The sequence below is a fragment of the Mustela nivalis genome, assembly GCF_964662115.1.
Source record: "Mustela nivalis genome assembly, chromosome: 6".
NCBI lineage: Eukaryota > Metazoa > Chordata > Mammalia > Carnivora > Mustelidae > Mustela > Mustela nivalis.
The window spans coordinates 65,326,206-65,341,274 of NC_139025.1; the positions used below are offsets into that span (position 1 = coordinate 65,326,206).

A 15,069-nucleotide genomic window follows, 5' to 3' on the forward strand; every position below is an offset into this window, starting at 1 on the left:
ACATTCTTCTATGCATGGAACCTCACATTGCATTTTGATATCCCCCTGTTAGACCACCTTCTCAAAGGGGGAATTTTGTCTTGTAACTGCCTTTGTGGCATCAACTAAATACTTAATCACTGTTGAACTGCACTGATACAGGATGGATTTGAGCTCAGAAATCTCCTTTGTCAAGGCAATTGGTTATTCTCAGGGTAGAACTTTTTTTTTTTTTAAGTTTTTTATTTATTTATTTGACAGAAAGAGATCACAGTAGGCAGAGAGGCAGGCAGAGAGAGAGGAGGAAGCAGGCTCCCCGCTGAGCAGAGAGCCCAATGCGGGGCTCTATCCCAGGACCCTGGGATCATGACCTGAGCCAAAGGCAGAGGCTTAACCCACTGAGCCACCCAGGCGCCCCTCAGGGTAGAACTTTTTTTTTTTTTTTTAAGAATTTTATTTATTTATTTGGCACACAGAGATCACAAGTAGGCAGAGAGACAGGCGGAGAGAGAGAGGAGGAAGCAGGCCCCCTACTGAGCAGAGAGCCTGATGTGAGGCTTGATCCCAGGACTCTGAGATCATGACCTGAGCCAAGGCAGAGGATTTAACCCACTGAGCCACCCAGGCGCCCCAAAGTTTTGAATTGTTATAAAGGTTAATAATCTGAAAAATATATCAAAATTTATATCTGCTTTTATTTTAAAGAGTTTCCAGTTGTGATAAAGCTGTTGCACTTTAACCAGCTTGGTTAGTAACTTGGCTGAAACAAAGTGGTGTATTTGTCTTGAGCTTTTATATTTCTAAGGGAAGAAATAGAGACACATTTACTATTTGAGTCCCATTCTTTTTAATCTAATGCCTAAAAGCTTATTTAGGAAAGACCTTAAAAATAACATTGGATATAACAGATTTCTATTAATAGAGCATTGAAGCAAAATATTACTTCTATAAAACAGACTTCAAAATTAACCTTAAAGGGAACATCAGGGCACATAAATAAATACAGTAAGTCCTGTAAAGAGTTTTTAAGTATAGGAGCACCTGACTGGCTCAGTTGGAAGAGCATGCAACTCTTGGTCTCAGGGTTCTTAAGTTTGAGGCCCACTTTGGGTGTAGAGTACTTAAATAAATAAACTTTAAAAAGAAAAGGTATAAGCATAGTGCTGTGGGAGCCCAGAGAAGATGTCTTGACCAAGGCTTCCAAGATGAACTTAATTAACCCATGGAATATCATAAAATACAGGCTTAGAAAATAGTACTTACTTGAGAGAATGCAAAACCTGAATTGTTCTTCATAACAATAATTTTGAAAAGAATTCCCTCTATGCCATATCCTAAAGAATTCCCTTTGTCTTTTTATTATAACTTTAGGACGAACGTAAGTACATATCTTACATTTTCTCCATCAGCTGAATATGCTTTCCTCTTTACAAATAACTTGTTAACCTTGGGAATACCTCAATTTATCAGGAGACCTCTATGTTTGCTAGAAATACAGTTCTCCAACTCCATGCTGTCTGACACTAATCACCCACCAATTGATTAATTGATTAATTGTGTCTCTGTTGACTTCTTTTTATTTTTTTTTGTTTAAAGATTTTATTTATTTATTTGAGAGAGAGAGCATGAGAGGGGGAGGGTCAGAGGAGAAAGCAGACTCCCTACCAAGCAGGAAACCTGATGCAGGATTAGATCCCAGAACTCCAGAATCACTACCTAAGCCAAAGGCAACCGGCCAACCAACTGAGCCACCCAGGTGCCTGACTTTTCTGTTTACTAGTCTGTTTAACTAATGCCTTCCTGTGCTTTTAACTTTGAGGAAATGGGAAATTTTATGTTGTTTTGATGATATCCAGTACAGAACACAAATACAATCCCAAGTTCTGTATATTTAAAGAAACTAGCTTTCTTTCATTGCATTTCTGTTTGGGTAGGATTCCTGCTTACTTTTCTCTTTGAGGCACTATAAAATGATAATTCCTGGGGCACCTGAGTGGCTCAGTGGGTTAAGACTCTGCCTTTGGATTGGGTCATGATCCCAGGGTCCTGGGATAGAGCCCCGCATCGGGCTCTCTGCTCAGCAGAGAGGCTGCTTTCCCCTTCCCCTCTGCCTGCTTCTCTGCTTACTTGTAATCTCTTACTCTGTGTCAAATAAATAAAATCTTTTTTTAAAAAATGATGATTCCACAGGCTATTTGGGGAAAATTCTTATTACTTGATAGCCATTCTTCATATATATTCACATATCATTCCTTAAATAGGTAATATATCCCCAAAAAACCTTATTTTTTGAAAAATTCTAACTATTTTTTTTAAGAAATTAGGCCATTGCTGCCAGTTAAAAACTAATACTGACAATGTTTTGCTTAATGGGATCAGAATTTAATCATTTTTTTCTGAAAAAATATCTAGAGGCACAAATAACTTGATTAGCAAATATGTACATACCCGTCCATATCAGAAGTAATGGATTGCTCTGTAAAATAAAATATTCGGAGCGCCTGGGCGGCTCAGTGGGTTAAAGCCTCTGCCTTAGGCTCAGGTCATGATCCCAGAGTCCTGGGATCAAGCACCACATCGGGCTCTGCTCAGCAGGGAGCCTGCTTCCCCCACCCCCACCGCCTGCCTCTCTGCCTACTTGTGATCTCTGTCTGTCAAATAAATAAATAAAATCTTTAAAAAAAAAAAACAAGTTTAAAAAAGTAATAAATAAAATAAAATATTCTAAGAAGGAACAAAACTGATACTTTTTTTTTTTTTAAAGATTTTATTTATTAATTTGACAGAGAGAAATCACAAGTAGACAGAGAGGCAGCCAAAGAGAGAGAGAGATGGAAGCAGGCTCTCCACTGAGCAGAGAGCCCGATGCGGGACTCGATCCCAGGACTCTGAGATCATGACCTGAGCCGAAGGCAGCGGCTTAACCCACTGAGCCACCCAGGCGCCCCCAAAACTGATACTTTTTAAAGCAATTCAAAGTACGCCAGTGACACCGCAAGAGTAGTTTTGTTAGTGCCATTACTGGAGGTAGTGAAGTGGCCTCAGAAAAAAGAAATGCATACGCAGCCAAAACAGAGGCTCACTACTAAACAACGAGGCCTATAAACCCCAGTGTTTCTCTCAGTTTCTGATCTTAACAAAGCTTTGGGCCTCATATTTTATAATCAAATGCTGGAGGAATGCTCTCCACTGATTGGTCTTCCCATACCTTTTCTCCCTTGTATCAGGCAGTTGTTAGAAACACATCTTCTAGGCAATTGTTTGAACACAAAAATGTCTTAAAAGTAGATTTTCTAAGTTACGGAAATAATTTTGTTTCAGCAGTCAACAGACCTATTGTAAGTCAATATCGAATGAAAAGTGGTAGGACAATGCACTTCCTAGTCTTCAGTCCTGTGCGTTCTCTACCCAGGGTACTCTGCCATTTGCTACATTTTTCATTGCAGATGTTTTTTTCTTTTCACTTACTAGTGACCAGAATGTGACCATTCTGATTTCTCAGTGTTGTATCAAAAATGTTGTAGAATTGTCTACAATATGAAGATGTTTCCTTAGTTGTTTGATTAATACTCTTTTTTTTTTAAAGATTTTTATTTATTTGACACACAGAGAAATCACAAGTAGGCAGAGAGGCAGGCAGAGAGAGAGGAGGAAGCAGGCTCCCTGCTGAGCAGAGAGCCCAATGCGAGGCTCTATCCCAGGACCTTGGGATCATGACCTGAGCCAAAGGCAGAGGCCCTAACCTGCCGAGCCACCCAGGCGCCCCTGGAACTATTTTTTAAAAGTCTGGGGGTTTCCAAGTTCTTCCTTGAAAAACCTGTCAAGCATATCTCATTATGTTTGTTTCATAATCATCTTCTATAATCATTTTAAAGAGCTTATTGTTCAGTGGTTTCTTCACTATGACACCTAAAGCACTAGGTAAAATGTAGGTAAGTTGGACTTGATCAAAACTAAAAATTTGATGCTTCAGAGACAACCACCAAGAAAGTGAAAAGATAATCCACAGAATGGGAGGGAAAGTTTTGCAAATCCTCTGGATCCTAGTATCCAGAATATATAAAGAGCTCTTTGAACTCAACAATGAAAAGAAAATTTTAAATTGGGCAAAGGGTTTTTTTAAAATGTTTTATTTATTTATCTGACAGACAGAGATCACAGGTGGGCAGAGAGGCAGGCAGAGAGAGAGGAAGGGAAGCAGGCTCCCTGCTGAGCAGAGAGCCTGATGTGGGGCTCAATCCCAGGACCCGGGGATCATGACCCCAGCCGAAGACAGAGGCTTTAACCCACTGAGCTACCCAGGCACCCCTGGCAAAGGATTTAAATATACCTTTCTCCAAAGAAGATATATAAATGGCTGATACACACATGAAAAGATATTCAACATCTTTGGTAATTAGGGAAATGCAAAGCCACAGTAAGATACCACTTATATCCACTGAGATGGCTATGATCAAAAAGATAACAACAGGGGCACCTGAGTGGATCAGTTGGTTAAGTGTCCGACTCATGATTTCAGCTCAGGTCTTAATCTCAGGGTCGTGAGTTCAAGCCCCAGATTGAGCTCCAGACTTAAAGAAGGTGTTGAGTTAAGTAGGACATTGAGCCTACTTAAAAAAAAAAAGACAATAATAAGTGCTGTAGAGGATGTGCAGAAATCAGAACCTTTGTACATGACTAGTGAGAATTAATACATCTGTTTTGGACAACAGTTTGGCCATTTCTCAAAAAGTTCACTATAATTATGATATGATCCAGCAATTCCAGCCCTAGGTATGAAAAAATTAAAAACAGTCACACAGGGGCACCTGGCTAGCTCAGTCTGTAGAGTGGGCAGCTCTTAATCTCTTGAGTTGTGAGTTCAAGCCCTACAATGGGTATGGAGCTAAACTTAAAAAAATTTTTTTAGGGGTGCCTGGGTGGCTCAGTGGGTTAAAGCCTCTGCCTTCGGCTCAGGTCATGATCTCATGGTCCTAGGATCGAGTCCTGCATCGGGCTCTCTGCTCAGCAGGGAGCCTGCTTCCTCCCTCTCTCTCCGCCTGCCTCTCTGCCTACTTGTGATCTCTGTCTGTCAAATAAAATAAATAAAATCTTTAAAAAAAAAAACAAAACAAAAACAAAAACAAAAAACAGAAGAAGGGTATTAGGTAAAAACTAAGGAAATTCAAATAAAGTATGTGTTGGGCTGGCAGGAAGGGCTACCAAAGATGGCGAAAGTTCCCGCCACACGACCTGAGCTCCGACAGGAGAACAAAGGCCCAAGCAGGAATCTGAGACCCCCGCCCCGGGCTCCTGTGGACCAATGGGATCCCGATGAGCAGGCGCGATATCCAAATAAGGGAAACTTGCCCAAAGACCCCTGAGCTTTCCCCAAGACCCCTTAAAAGCCCCCTCCTCCCTGCCTTGGGCGCGACTCTGGAAAGCAGAGTGGCGGAACCTCGCCCGAGGGTGCCCACCTCCTCCCGGCGCAACTTTCCTGGCTCCCCTTCTCCTGAGCCCTGAAACTTCGCCAGAGAGCGTTTTTAATAAATCTTGCCTTGCACCCACTTTGCCTGGTGTTGTGTTTATCTCGCTGGAAAAAACTTTACATTTGGTGCCGAAACCCGGGAAGGAGATTGAGCCCCCACACAGTGGGGAGGCTCTCTCCTTTCCCTGGCCGAACCGGACCTGCCTTTCCGAACGCCACTTTCGAAGCTGTGGTGAGTTTCCCCGATTTCGCGCCCCCTTCCGGAAAGCCCTGCCCTAATTGCGGCCGCGTCAGGTGGACCCCGCCGGTCACCAGGTGACCTCCGTGACTCCGAGAGGCTGGGAGACGTCCTAACCTCTACGGCAGTCTGCACAGTTTTTCTGCAACCCAGTGGTGGACGTGGGGACGCCTTCCTCCAGCCCTCGGGTTGCCCGGCAATGAATCGTGGGGACCTCCCAATCCAAATTCAACCCTAAAACATCCCGGGGGTGTTTTAGGCCTGCTGGCCAATCTTAAAACCCTGGAACTGGACCAGGACCTGCAAAAACAACGTTACTGTACTGTCGCTTGGCCACAATACCGATTAGACAATCAGTCCCAATGGCCTCTGGAAGGCACGTTTAACTATCAGACTTTCATGGACCTAAATAACCTCGGCAGGCACCAAGGCAGATGGGCCAAGGTCCCTTATGTCCAGCTTTCTGGACTCTGCGCTCTCGCCCCTTCCTCTGCTCTCACTGCTCCACCTCTCAGGTCCTCTTCACCCGCTCCCCTCCCCCTACCCTGCCACCCACTGCTCCCAAAGACTCGGACCTCTCCTCCCCGTCTCCTCTCTCTGAACCCCCGGAGAGCTTCACCCACCCACTGAGGAGAGGGCCTCTGGTTCCTCCTCCTCCTCCTCCTCCTTACCGCGATCCTTCACCCCAAGGTCCCTTAAATTCAGGATTTCTGAACCAGCGCTCTCATCTACCCCTCCTCCTCCCCCTCCCCACTCCTATCTGAACTCCTGACAAATTTATCCACAGTAAACGGGAAACTCCAATCAAAGTTTACTGAAGGTCATATAGGCTCTTGTTATTTGTTAAAATCTGCTAGCAAAGAGATGACTAGAACTGCTGGTTAATTGTGTGTCTCGGAGTTTTAATGGGTCATTCTTAAGGTAGCATTCAAAGTCTTTGGTAACCTTTAACAGAATGGGATAAAATACCCAAGTGCTGGTCGCCAGAACTAGGTTTACGCTTTTGAAATCTGTTGGTAAACACCTTTTGTGCTTAATTGAATTCTGTTGTAACAGCCGCAGGGCTACTGTTTGAGCTAGATCCTTTCGTAAAGAATGGAAGGGGAGACTGATCACCTCCCATTAGCCAGGGATACCCAAAGGGGAGGGTGTCCAATCTGTTTGAATCTGAACAGTGCCTGACTGCGTGAATGTGTCTGTGTGGCTCCAGCCGCACTAGGGCTCGAAAGCCACCCGCTGAGTTAGTCTGCCCCCCAAGGGAGGTTGCTGGAGTTGAGGAAGTTTGAGTTCATGCGCCTTTCTCTCTACAGGACCTTTCCCAAATTGAGAAACGTTTGGGCTCCTTTTCGGCCAGTTCTGATAACTATATTAAAGAATTCCAATATCTGGCCCAAGCCTATGACCTCACCTGGCATGATTTACATGTGGACCAGACCACCACCCTCACCATAGAGGAGAGGGAACGCATCCAGGCTGCTGCCCGGGAGCACGCGGATCAGGTCCAGCTCACTGATGCTGGAGCCCGGGCGGTCCCAGCTGTAGAACCAGGTTGGGATTATCAGGATGGCCAAGATGGACACTGGCGCTGCGACCGCATGGTCCAGTGTCTCATAGCAGGCATGTGGCCAGCCTCTAATAAGGCCATTAATTACGAGAAGATTAGGGATATTGTCCAGGCCCCTACGACAACCCCACCATGTTTCTTAACCAGTTGACCTAACCTTTAACCCAGTACACTCGCTTGGACCCTGCCTCTCCTGTGGGGGCCACGGTACTGGCTACTCATTTTATGTCTCAATCGGCACCGGATATACAGAGAAAGTTAAAGAAGGCTGAGGAGGACCCTCAGACCCCCATTTCTGACTTGGTGAAAATGGCATTTAAGGTCTTTAATTCCCGTGAGGAGGCGGCTGAGCTTAAACGACAAGCCATTTTCCAGCAAAAGGTTCAGTTGCAGACCCAAGCCTTGGTAGCAGCCCTGTGGCCAGCCGGCTCCGGGAGCCAGCAGAGAGGGGCAACCAATCGCACCCCGCCGGGGGGCCTGTTTCAAATGTGGGGCTGAGGGACATTGGGCTCGCCAGTGCCTCAATCCAAAAGCCGCCAACTCGGCCTTGCCCTCAATGCCATTTGATGGGCCACTGGAAATCCGACTGCCCTAACCTCAGGATATCTTCGGCGCCTCAACGTGGGGGACCCCCCGAGACAGTAAGTCTGGCCTTTCAACTGCTTGGATTGGAGGACGACTGACGAAGCCCAGACTCGGCCACCCCTCTCACCCAGGCCGAGCCCAGGGTTACGCTCCAGGTAGCGGGTAAGTCCATCTCTTTTTTGCTGGACACGGGGGCTACCTACTCTGTTCTGCCTTCCTACTCGGGATTTACTCGAACCTCACCAATTACTGTTATGGGGATCAATGGGACCTCCTCCAACCCTAGGGTGACCCTTCCCCTTACCTGTAGCCTGGATGGGTTCCCTTTCTCCCACTCGTTCCTAGTCATTCCTTCCTGCCCGGTCCCTCTACTGGGTAGGGATATTCTCCAGAAACTGAGGGCAACTATCTGTCTCTCACCTTCCTCCCCTCTATCCACCTCAACCCGTCTCATCTGAAACCTCTCCACTCCCTCGACCCTCACTCCAGATGACCTACCTACTGTAGACCCTCAGGTGTGGGACACCTTGGAACCCATCATTGATTCCCACCTTACCCCGGTTAAAGTACAGCTTAAGGATAACTCTAAGTTTCCCTCAAGCTCAGTTCCCTATTTCCTTAGCCCACCGCCAGGGCCTGAAACTATCATAGAACGGCTTTAACGTCAGGGACTCCTGATCCCCATCATTTCCCCCTGTAACACCCCATCCTCCCAGTACGCAAGCCCTCAGGGGCTTATCGACTGGTACAAGACCTTAGGCTTATCAACGAGGTCATGGTCCCCCTCCACCCAGTCATTCCTAACCCTACTGTCTCGCGTTCCCCCAAACACCTCTCACTTTACTGTACTGGAGCTAAAGGACGCTTTTTTCACCGTCCCCTTGCACCCTGATTCCTATTTTCTTTTTGCCTTCACCTGGGAGGATCCTGACACGCATGCTTCTGGACAACTAACTTGGACTGTTCTACCCCAGGGGTTCAGGGACAGCCCTCACATTTTCGGCTAGGACTACAGACTTAACAGCAGTGCGTCCTTAAGGCCAGTACTCTACTACATATGTGAATGACCTCCTCCTCTGTAGCCCCTCCCTCTCGGTCTCCCAAGTCAACACCTCCACCCTACTTAACTTTCTGGGGGCCAAGGGATATCAAGTACCCCCCTCTAAGGCCCTCAACATGACCTTAGGGCAGCCCATCACAGTCTACTCTTCTGCCGACTCACAGAGCTCCTTAGCCACTGATACCTGGCCCATCTGACCCTCGTCTCCAGCTATTCCATCTGCTATTCCTAGAAAACCCGCATCTCTCTCTCTCTCTACCTCCCCCCGGCTTAAACCCTGCAACTTTACTGCCTATACCCTTGCCAGATAAGGGGTGGATCTACATCCAGGACAGGATTGCCCTGCCAGGCAATCTGGTGTACACCTTGATTACTGACATCCACCAATCCCTCCATAGTGGCCCATAGGCTCTCCACTAATTTCTTCAGCCATTGTTCTATCATCCTTCCTTATCTAAGGTAATCGAAGTTGTCCACAGGGCTTGCAAAACCTGTTCTGCCGTGAATTCACAAGGAGGAATCCGCAGACCAGGGCCTAACCAACAGCTCCGAGGTCATCAGCCGGGGTAAGACTGACAACTGGACTTCACTCCCATGCCTCGCCATAAAATACATTCACAGGCTGGATCGAAGCATACCTCATGGCCCGGGAAACAGCGGATGTAGTGGCTACAATACTCATCGAGCGCATCATCCCGAGGTTGGGATTGCCCCGGACCCTCCAGTCGGACAACGGACCTGCCTTCATCTCCAGTGTAACCCAACAGGTAGCTGAGAGCCTCAACATAACCTGGAAACTTCACATCCCATACCACCCACAGTCATCGGTAAGGTAGAAAAGGCCAACGGGCTGCTCAAAGCCCAACTCACCAAACCTACCCTAGAAACCCATCTTTCCTAGCCTACACTTCTGCCTATGGCTCTCAACAGACTCCTGGCTACGCCCCGTGGGTCTTCGGGCTTAAGCCCATTTGAATTACTATACTGCCGGCCCTTTCTTAGAAATCATAGCCCTCCAGCCATTTCCCCGCCTCTTTTATCCTATCTACCTTACCTCACTCTACGTCCTGGTGATACCCCTCCCTATTGACTGGCCACTCCCCAACTTCAGGGCCACAAATAATACGGTCCATATGGGCCCCATCGGGGGAAACATACATATTATTAATGTGTCCTCCCCCCTTACCACTGCAGCTGCCATATCACTAATTCCTCCCTCCTGTACTGTACTCCCTTGGGAATATTTCTCTTGTGCCCTCAGGGAATCTATCGCTGCCTAACCACTAATGACTCCCTGGGCTGTATTTTCATTCTACTATCTCCTTCTACCACCATCTACTCTGAATCCCAGCTGCTGTCCATCCTATTTCCACAACACCATGGAGGAAGGGCTGCCTTCCTCCCATTCATAACAGGGGCAGGAATAGCCACAGGGGTGGCAACTGGAACAGCGGGGATAGGAACCTCCATAGACTTTTATTACAAACTCTCCCAAGCTCTGAATGATGATATGGAACAGGTTGCTGACTCCCTCACAGCCCTACAGACGCAAGTCACCAGCCTGGCAGCCTTAGCTCTACAGAACCGACGGGCCTTAGACCTTCTGACCGCCGAAAAAGGGGGGAACTGCCTATTATTAAATGAAGAATGTTGTTACTTTGTTAACCAATCATATAGTTACCTCCAGGATCAAAGAACTCAGGGATCGGATCCAAGCACGGTGGCGAGACACGTCCTCCTGGGCCTGGACCCCTACAACTGGGTAACCTGGCTGCTCCCTCTGGCGGGACCTGTATGCATAATCCTCCTTCTAATCTCAGTTGCTCCCTGTCTTTTCTGGTACTTGCAGGGTCGCCTACAAGAACTTGCCCGAATATCGGTCAATCAACTCCTCCTCCAGCCCTACTCTCGCCTGCCCACTTCCGACTACCCCTATGACGATGCCCCCTGTCAGCAGGAAGTAGCCAGAACCCATTCGACGCCCCTGACAACATTATATTAAGCAAAAGGTCGGAATGTTGGGCTGGCAGGAAGGGGGCTACCAAAGATGGCGAAAGTTCCCGCCACAAAACCTGAGCTCCGAAAGGAGAACAAAGGCCCAAGCAGGAATCTGAGACCCCCGCCCTGGGCTCCTGTGGACCAATGGGATCCCGATAAGCAGGCGGGATATCCAAATAAGGGAAACTTGCCCAAAGACCCCTGAGCTTTCCCCAAGACCCCTTAAAAGCCCCCTCCTCCCTGCCTTGGGCGCGACTTCCGCCACTTCTGGAAAGCAGAGTGGCGGAACCTCGCCCGAGGGTGCCCACCTCCTCCCGGTGCAACTTTCCTGGCTCCCCTTCTCCTGAGCCCTGAAACTTCGCCAGAGAGCATTTTTAATAAATCTTGCCTTGCACCCACTTTGCCTGGTGTTGTGTTTATCTCGCAGGAAAAAACTTTACAATGATTATATGTTTTCCAAGGACAAAAGAACTAAGTCCCAGCAGTGTTCTTTGTGCTACTAGGTCTGAGATCTGCTCTGTTCTTCTTGCCAGGTTTATCCTCCTGGATACTGAGTTTTTAATAAAGTAGCATAAATTCTAGGGATCATTAGCTGTTATACCTAGAACTTTATGACTGCTTACCTAAGCTCTACAGTATCCCATTCAACGCAATGGTCTTTTCGCCTGCAAGAGGCACTGTTGGTATCTGGGTGCGGGAATGAGAGAAAGCATTTGGGATGTGATGTGTTTGAGGATAAAGACTAAAGAAATGACTACTGGAAACAAAGGTCCGTCTTCACCAACTCATATGGTGGGGTAGAGCTTGGCACTTAATTTCTTTCATCTGGGATGGAGCCCAAGGAAGTGGGACATGGAAACGGAGCAGCATGAATAAAATGGAAGTGACTAAGGTGTTTTGACACTCATTAAGATGGGTGTTACTCTCAAAATGGAAGCCAGGTGCCTACTTTTCTATTCCACCACACCTTTTCCTGCTAGTGACCAAAGACAGAGTTACCTGGCTCTTCTGACTAATACCTAAAACCACAGGTGAACAGAGACAGATCTGACCTACTTTGCAAATATGTGTCACAGTGTTAATCAGCAAACTTACTGCAGGCCGTGGTCATGTGGCCTCACAGGTATTCTGCTTTAGGCTGAAGGCCAGACTGGGAACCAACCTTAGCTAGTGTGGCACTTGCAAGAAACAAGTGCTAGGGGCGCCTGAGTGGCTCAGTGGGTTAAAGCCTCTGCTTTCGGCTCAGGTCATGATCTCAGGGTCCTGCGATTGAGCCCCGCATCACGCTTTCTGCTCGGCGGGGAGCCTGCTTCCCTTCCTCTCTCTCTCTCTCTCTCTGCCTGCCTCTCTGCCTACTTGTGATCTCTGTCAAATAAATAAATAAAATCTTAAAAAAAAAGGAAAGAAACAAGTTCTAGTTAAAAATGCAAATTATTGGGAACTTACCCCTGACACTCTGAGTCAGTTTTTTTTCTTCTTAAATAAACTTTTAGGGGCACCTGGGTGGCTCAGTGGGTTAAAGCCTCTGCCTTCGGCTCAGGTCATGATCCCAGGGTCCTGGGATTGAGCCCCGCATTGGGCTCTCTGCTCAGCAGGGAGCCTGCTTCCTCCTCTCTCTGCCTGCCTCTCTGCCTACTTGTGATCTCTAATAAAAAAAAAAAAATTTTCTTAAAAAAAAAATAAACTTTTAAATTTAGAATAGTAGAGTTACAGAAAAGTTGTTAAGATAGGATAGAGCTGGGGTACTTGGGTGGCTCAGTGGGTTAAGCCTCTGCCTTCAGCTCAGGTCATGATCTCAGGGTCCTGGGATCGAGCCCCGCATTGGGCTCCCTGTTCAGCAGGGAGCCTGCTTCCTCCCTCTCTCTCTGCCTGCCTCTCTGCCTACTTGTGATCTCTGTCAAGTAAATAAATAAAATCTTAAAAAAAAAAAAAAGAGCAAGACATTAAAAAAAATATATATATATATATTTATATACTTTATTAACTAAAGTTCATACTGTAAAGTTTTTTTCCGGCGAGATAAACACGACACCAGGCAAAGTGGGTGCAAGGCAAGATTTATTAAAAACGCTCTCTGGCGAAGTTTCAGGGCTCAGGAGAAGGGGAGCCAGGAAAGTTGCGCCGGGAGGAGGTGGGCACCCTCGGGCGAGGTTCCGCCACTCTGGAAAGCAGAGTGGCGGAAGTCGCACCCAAGGCAGGGAGGAGGGGGCTTTTAAGGGGTCTTGGGGAAAGCTCAGGGGTCTTTGGGCAAGTTTCCCTTATTTGGATATCCCGCCTGCTCATCAGGATCCCATTGGTCCACAGGAGCCCGGGGCGGGGGTCTCAGATTCCTGCTTGGGCCTTTGTTCTCCTGTCGGAGCTCAGGTCTTGTGGCGGGAACTTTCGCCATCTTTGGTAGCCCTTCCTGCCAGCCCAACAATCATCAATGTCAGGTCACAGAGTTTTTTCATTACATGGTCTTTACCACATGGGTCTGTGTGTGTACATTTCTTCCCTTATCAGGAGAATGATGACGATCTTCTTTCTACCATACTCTCTTCTCTGAGGACAAGGAAAGCATACATCCTTCTCTTTGGTGTTCATACTCCACACTGTTGCTGACTGATTTCTATATGTCCTTTATGTTCCCCGCCGCAGTATTGCTCAGAACCCCCGCACACATGTGCCTCTTCATCTTTGCACAAGCACTTTTTTTTTTTTAAAGATTTTATTTATTTACTTGAGAGAGAGACAGTGAGAGAGAGCATGAACGAGGAGAAGGTCAGAGAGAGAAGCTGACTCCCCATGGAGCTGGGAGTCTGATGCGGGACTCGATCCCGGGACTCCAGGATCATGACCTGAGCCGAAGGCAGTCGTCCAACCAACTGAGCCACCCAGGCGTCCCTGCACAAGCACTTCTATTCCTCACTGAGCTTTCCTCCCCTCTATTCACTCTGTTCTGTTCAGAGTCTAGAAACCAGAGACCTGGTTTCACAATTGATTCATGAGGACCTTGAGACCTTGAGACCTTGAGTGAATTAAGAATTACTGTATCTGCAAAAATCAATGCCCTTGAACTCAGAAAACAACCACAACAAAAACATAAGCACCTATTGTGCGCGATGCACCCTGTGACTGAATATAAGGAAGTACCAGCAAAGAAAAGGAACTGGATTCTAGCACCCATGGATCTGGATCCTAATTCGAGATCTGCCACTGACTAATTCTGTTAGCTTGGGCAAGTCAGACTTCTGGGCCACAGTTTCTTCTCTGCAGAACAGTTAAGTGTAAACCAACAACAAAAAACCAGTGTAGTGTGACCACGTATCCCAGTTTGCTTAGGAGTCCCCGTTTCAGCACTGAAAGTTCTATGTCCCAGCAAGCTTTTCAGTACCAGGTAAACCAGCATGGTTCATTACTCTCTCAGAAGGCTTTCTGAGATCCTTTCTAATTCTGATACTTCTGGGTCTAAGGCTCAGAAATGCTATCAATGCCCTTCTGAGACAGGGAGGATAGAGGCTGTATGCAAAGAACTTGAAAGACTTCCTGCCTCCTGACCTGTGACTCACAGAGGATGCTGCAAGGCCTCATTCCTAACATCTCAGGGAAAAGAGATCAGCTGAGAATAGTACACTCAGGCAAAAGACATTCTTGGGTTTAACAGTGGGAAAGAAATTAAAAAACAATTGACTAATGAGAGGAATTTGTAGCAAATGTTGAGGCTGCCAGCATTCTTGCGAGTAAGCCAATGACCTTTTAAGCTACATCCACAACTGACCAGCTCCTTGGCCATCATCCCAACCAGGGCTCCTTTCCCAGTTTAGACTGTATGCAAAACTGGCTTGGCAGTGAGTCTTTCAGCAACCTCAGATAGGCAATTGTTCCAGCATAAGAAAAGCTTTTTAAATTTTAAAACAAAACAGAGCAAGCGCCTGCTGTTGCTGACCCTGACAGTCCGTTGTGTTAGTTTCATGACTTTCAAGAAAAGGATCCTTGGATGACTTGAATCAAGAGGGGAGACAGCTAGACTCGGTCTTCCGTGGATGTGCCACCCTGTGAGGGACCACAGAGGCTGCCAGCTGGCCCAGAGCTGACCCTGGAAAGAGATACAGCCTGCTACACATTCATATTTAATTTAAAGCAAACTTCATAACCACCTTGTACATCTTCTTTGTGCCTGATTTAGTTTTGGCTATGAT

The 15,069-nt window shown here is 46.9% G+C and overlaps 1 protein-coding gene and 1 long non-coding RNA gene across 3 annotated transcripts in view; one reads left to right on the forward strand and one right to left on the reverse strand.

The window, feature by feature from the left end:
* LOC309866588 (uncharacterized protein) overlaps positions 1 to 15,069 on the reverse strand; it is a gene marked incomplete at its 5' end in the record, with an annotated part of 65,740 nt that overhangs the window by 1,889 nt on the left and 48,782 nt on the right. The window lies entirely within an intron of this gene.
* LOC309868276 lies at positions 7,848 to 11,091 on the forward strand. 2 transcript variants are annotated; one of them, XR_014313612.1, is made up of 3 exons: positions 7,848 to 7,995; positions 9,515 to 9,660; positions 10,743 to 11,091. It is a non-coding gene; the product is annotated as an uncharacterized lncRNA (long non-coding RNA). The 2 variants fall into 2 exon arrangements; XR_014313613.1 differs by lacking the exon at positions 7,848 to 7,995 and having other exon boundaries at positions 8,952 to 9,660.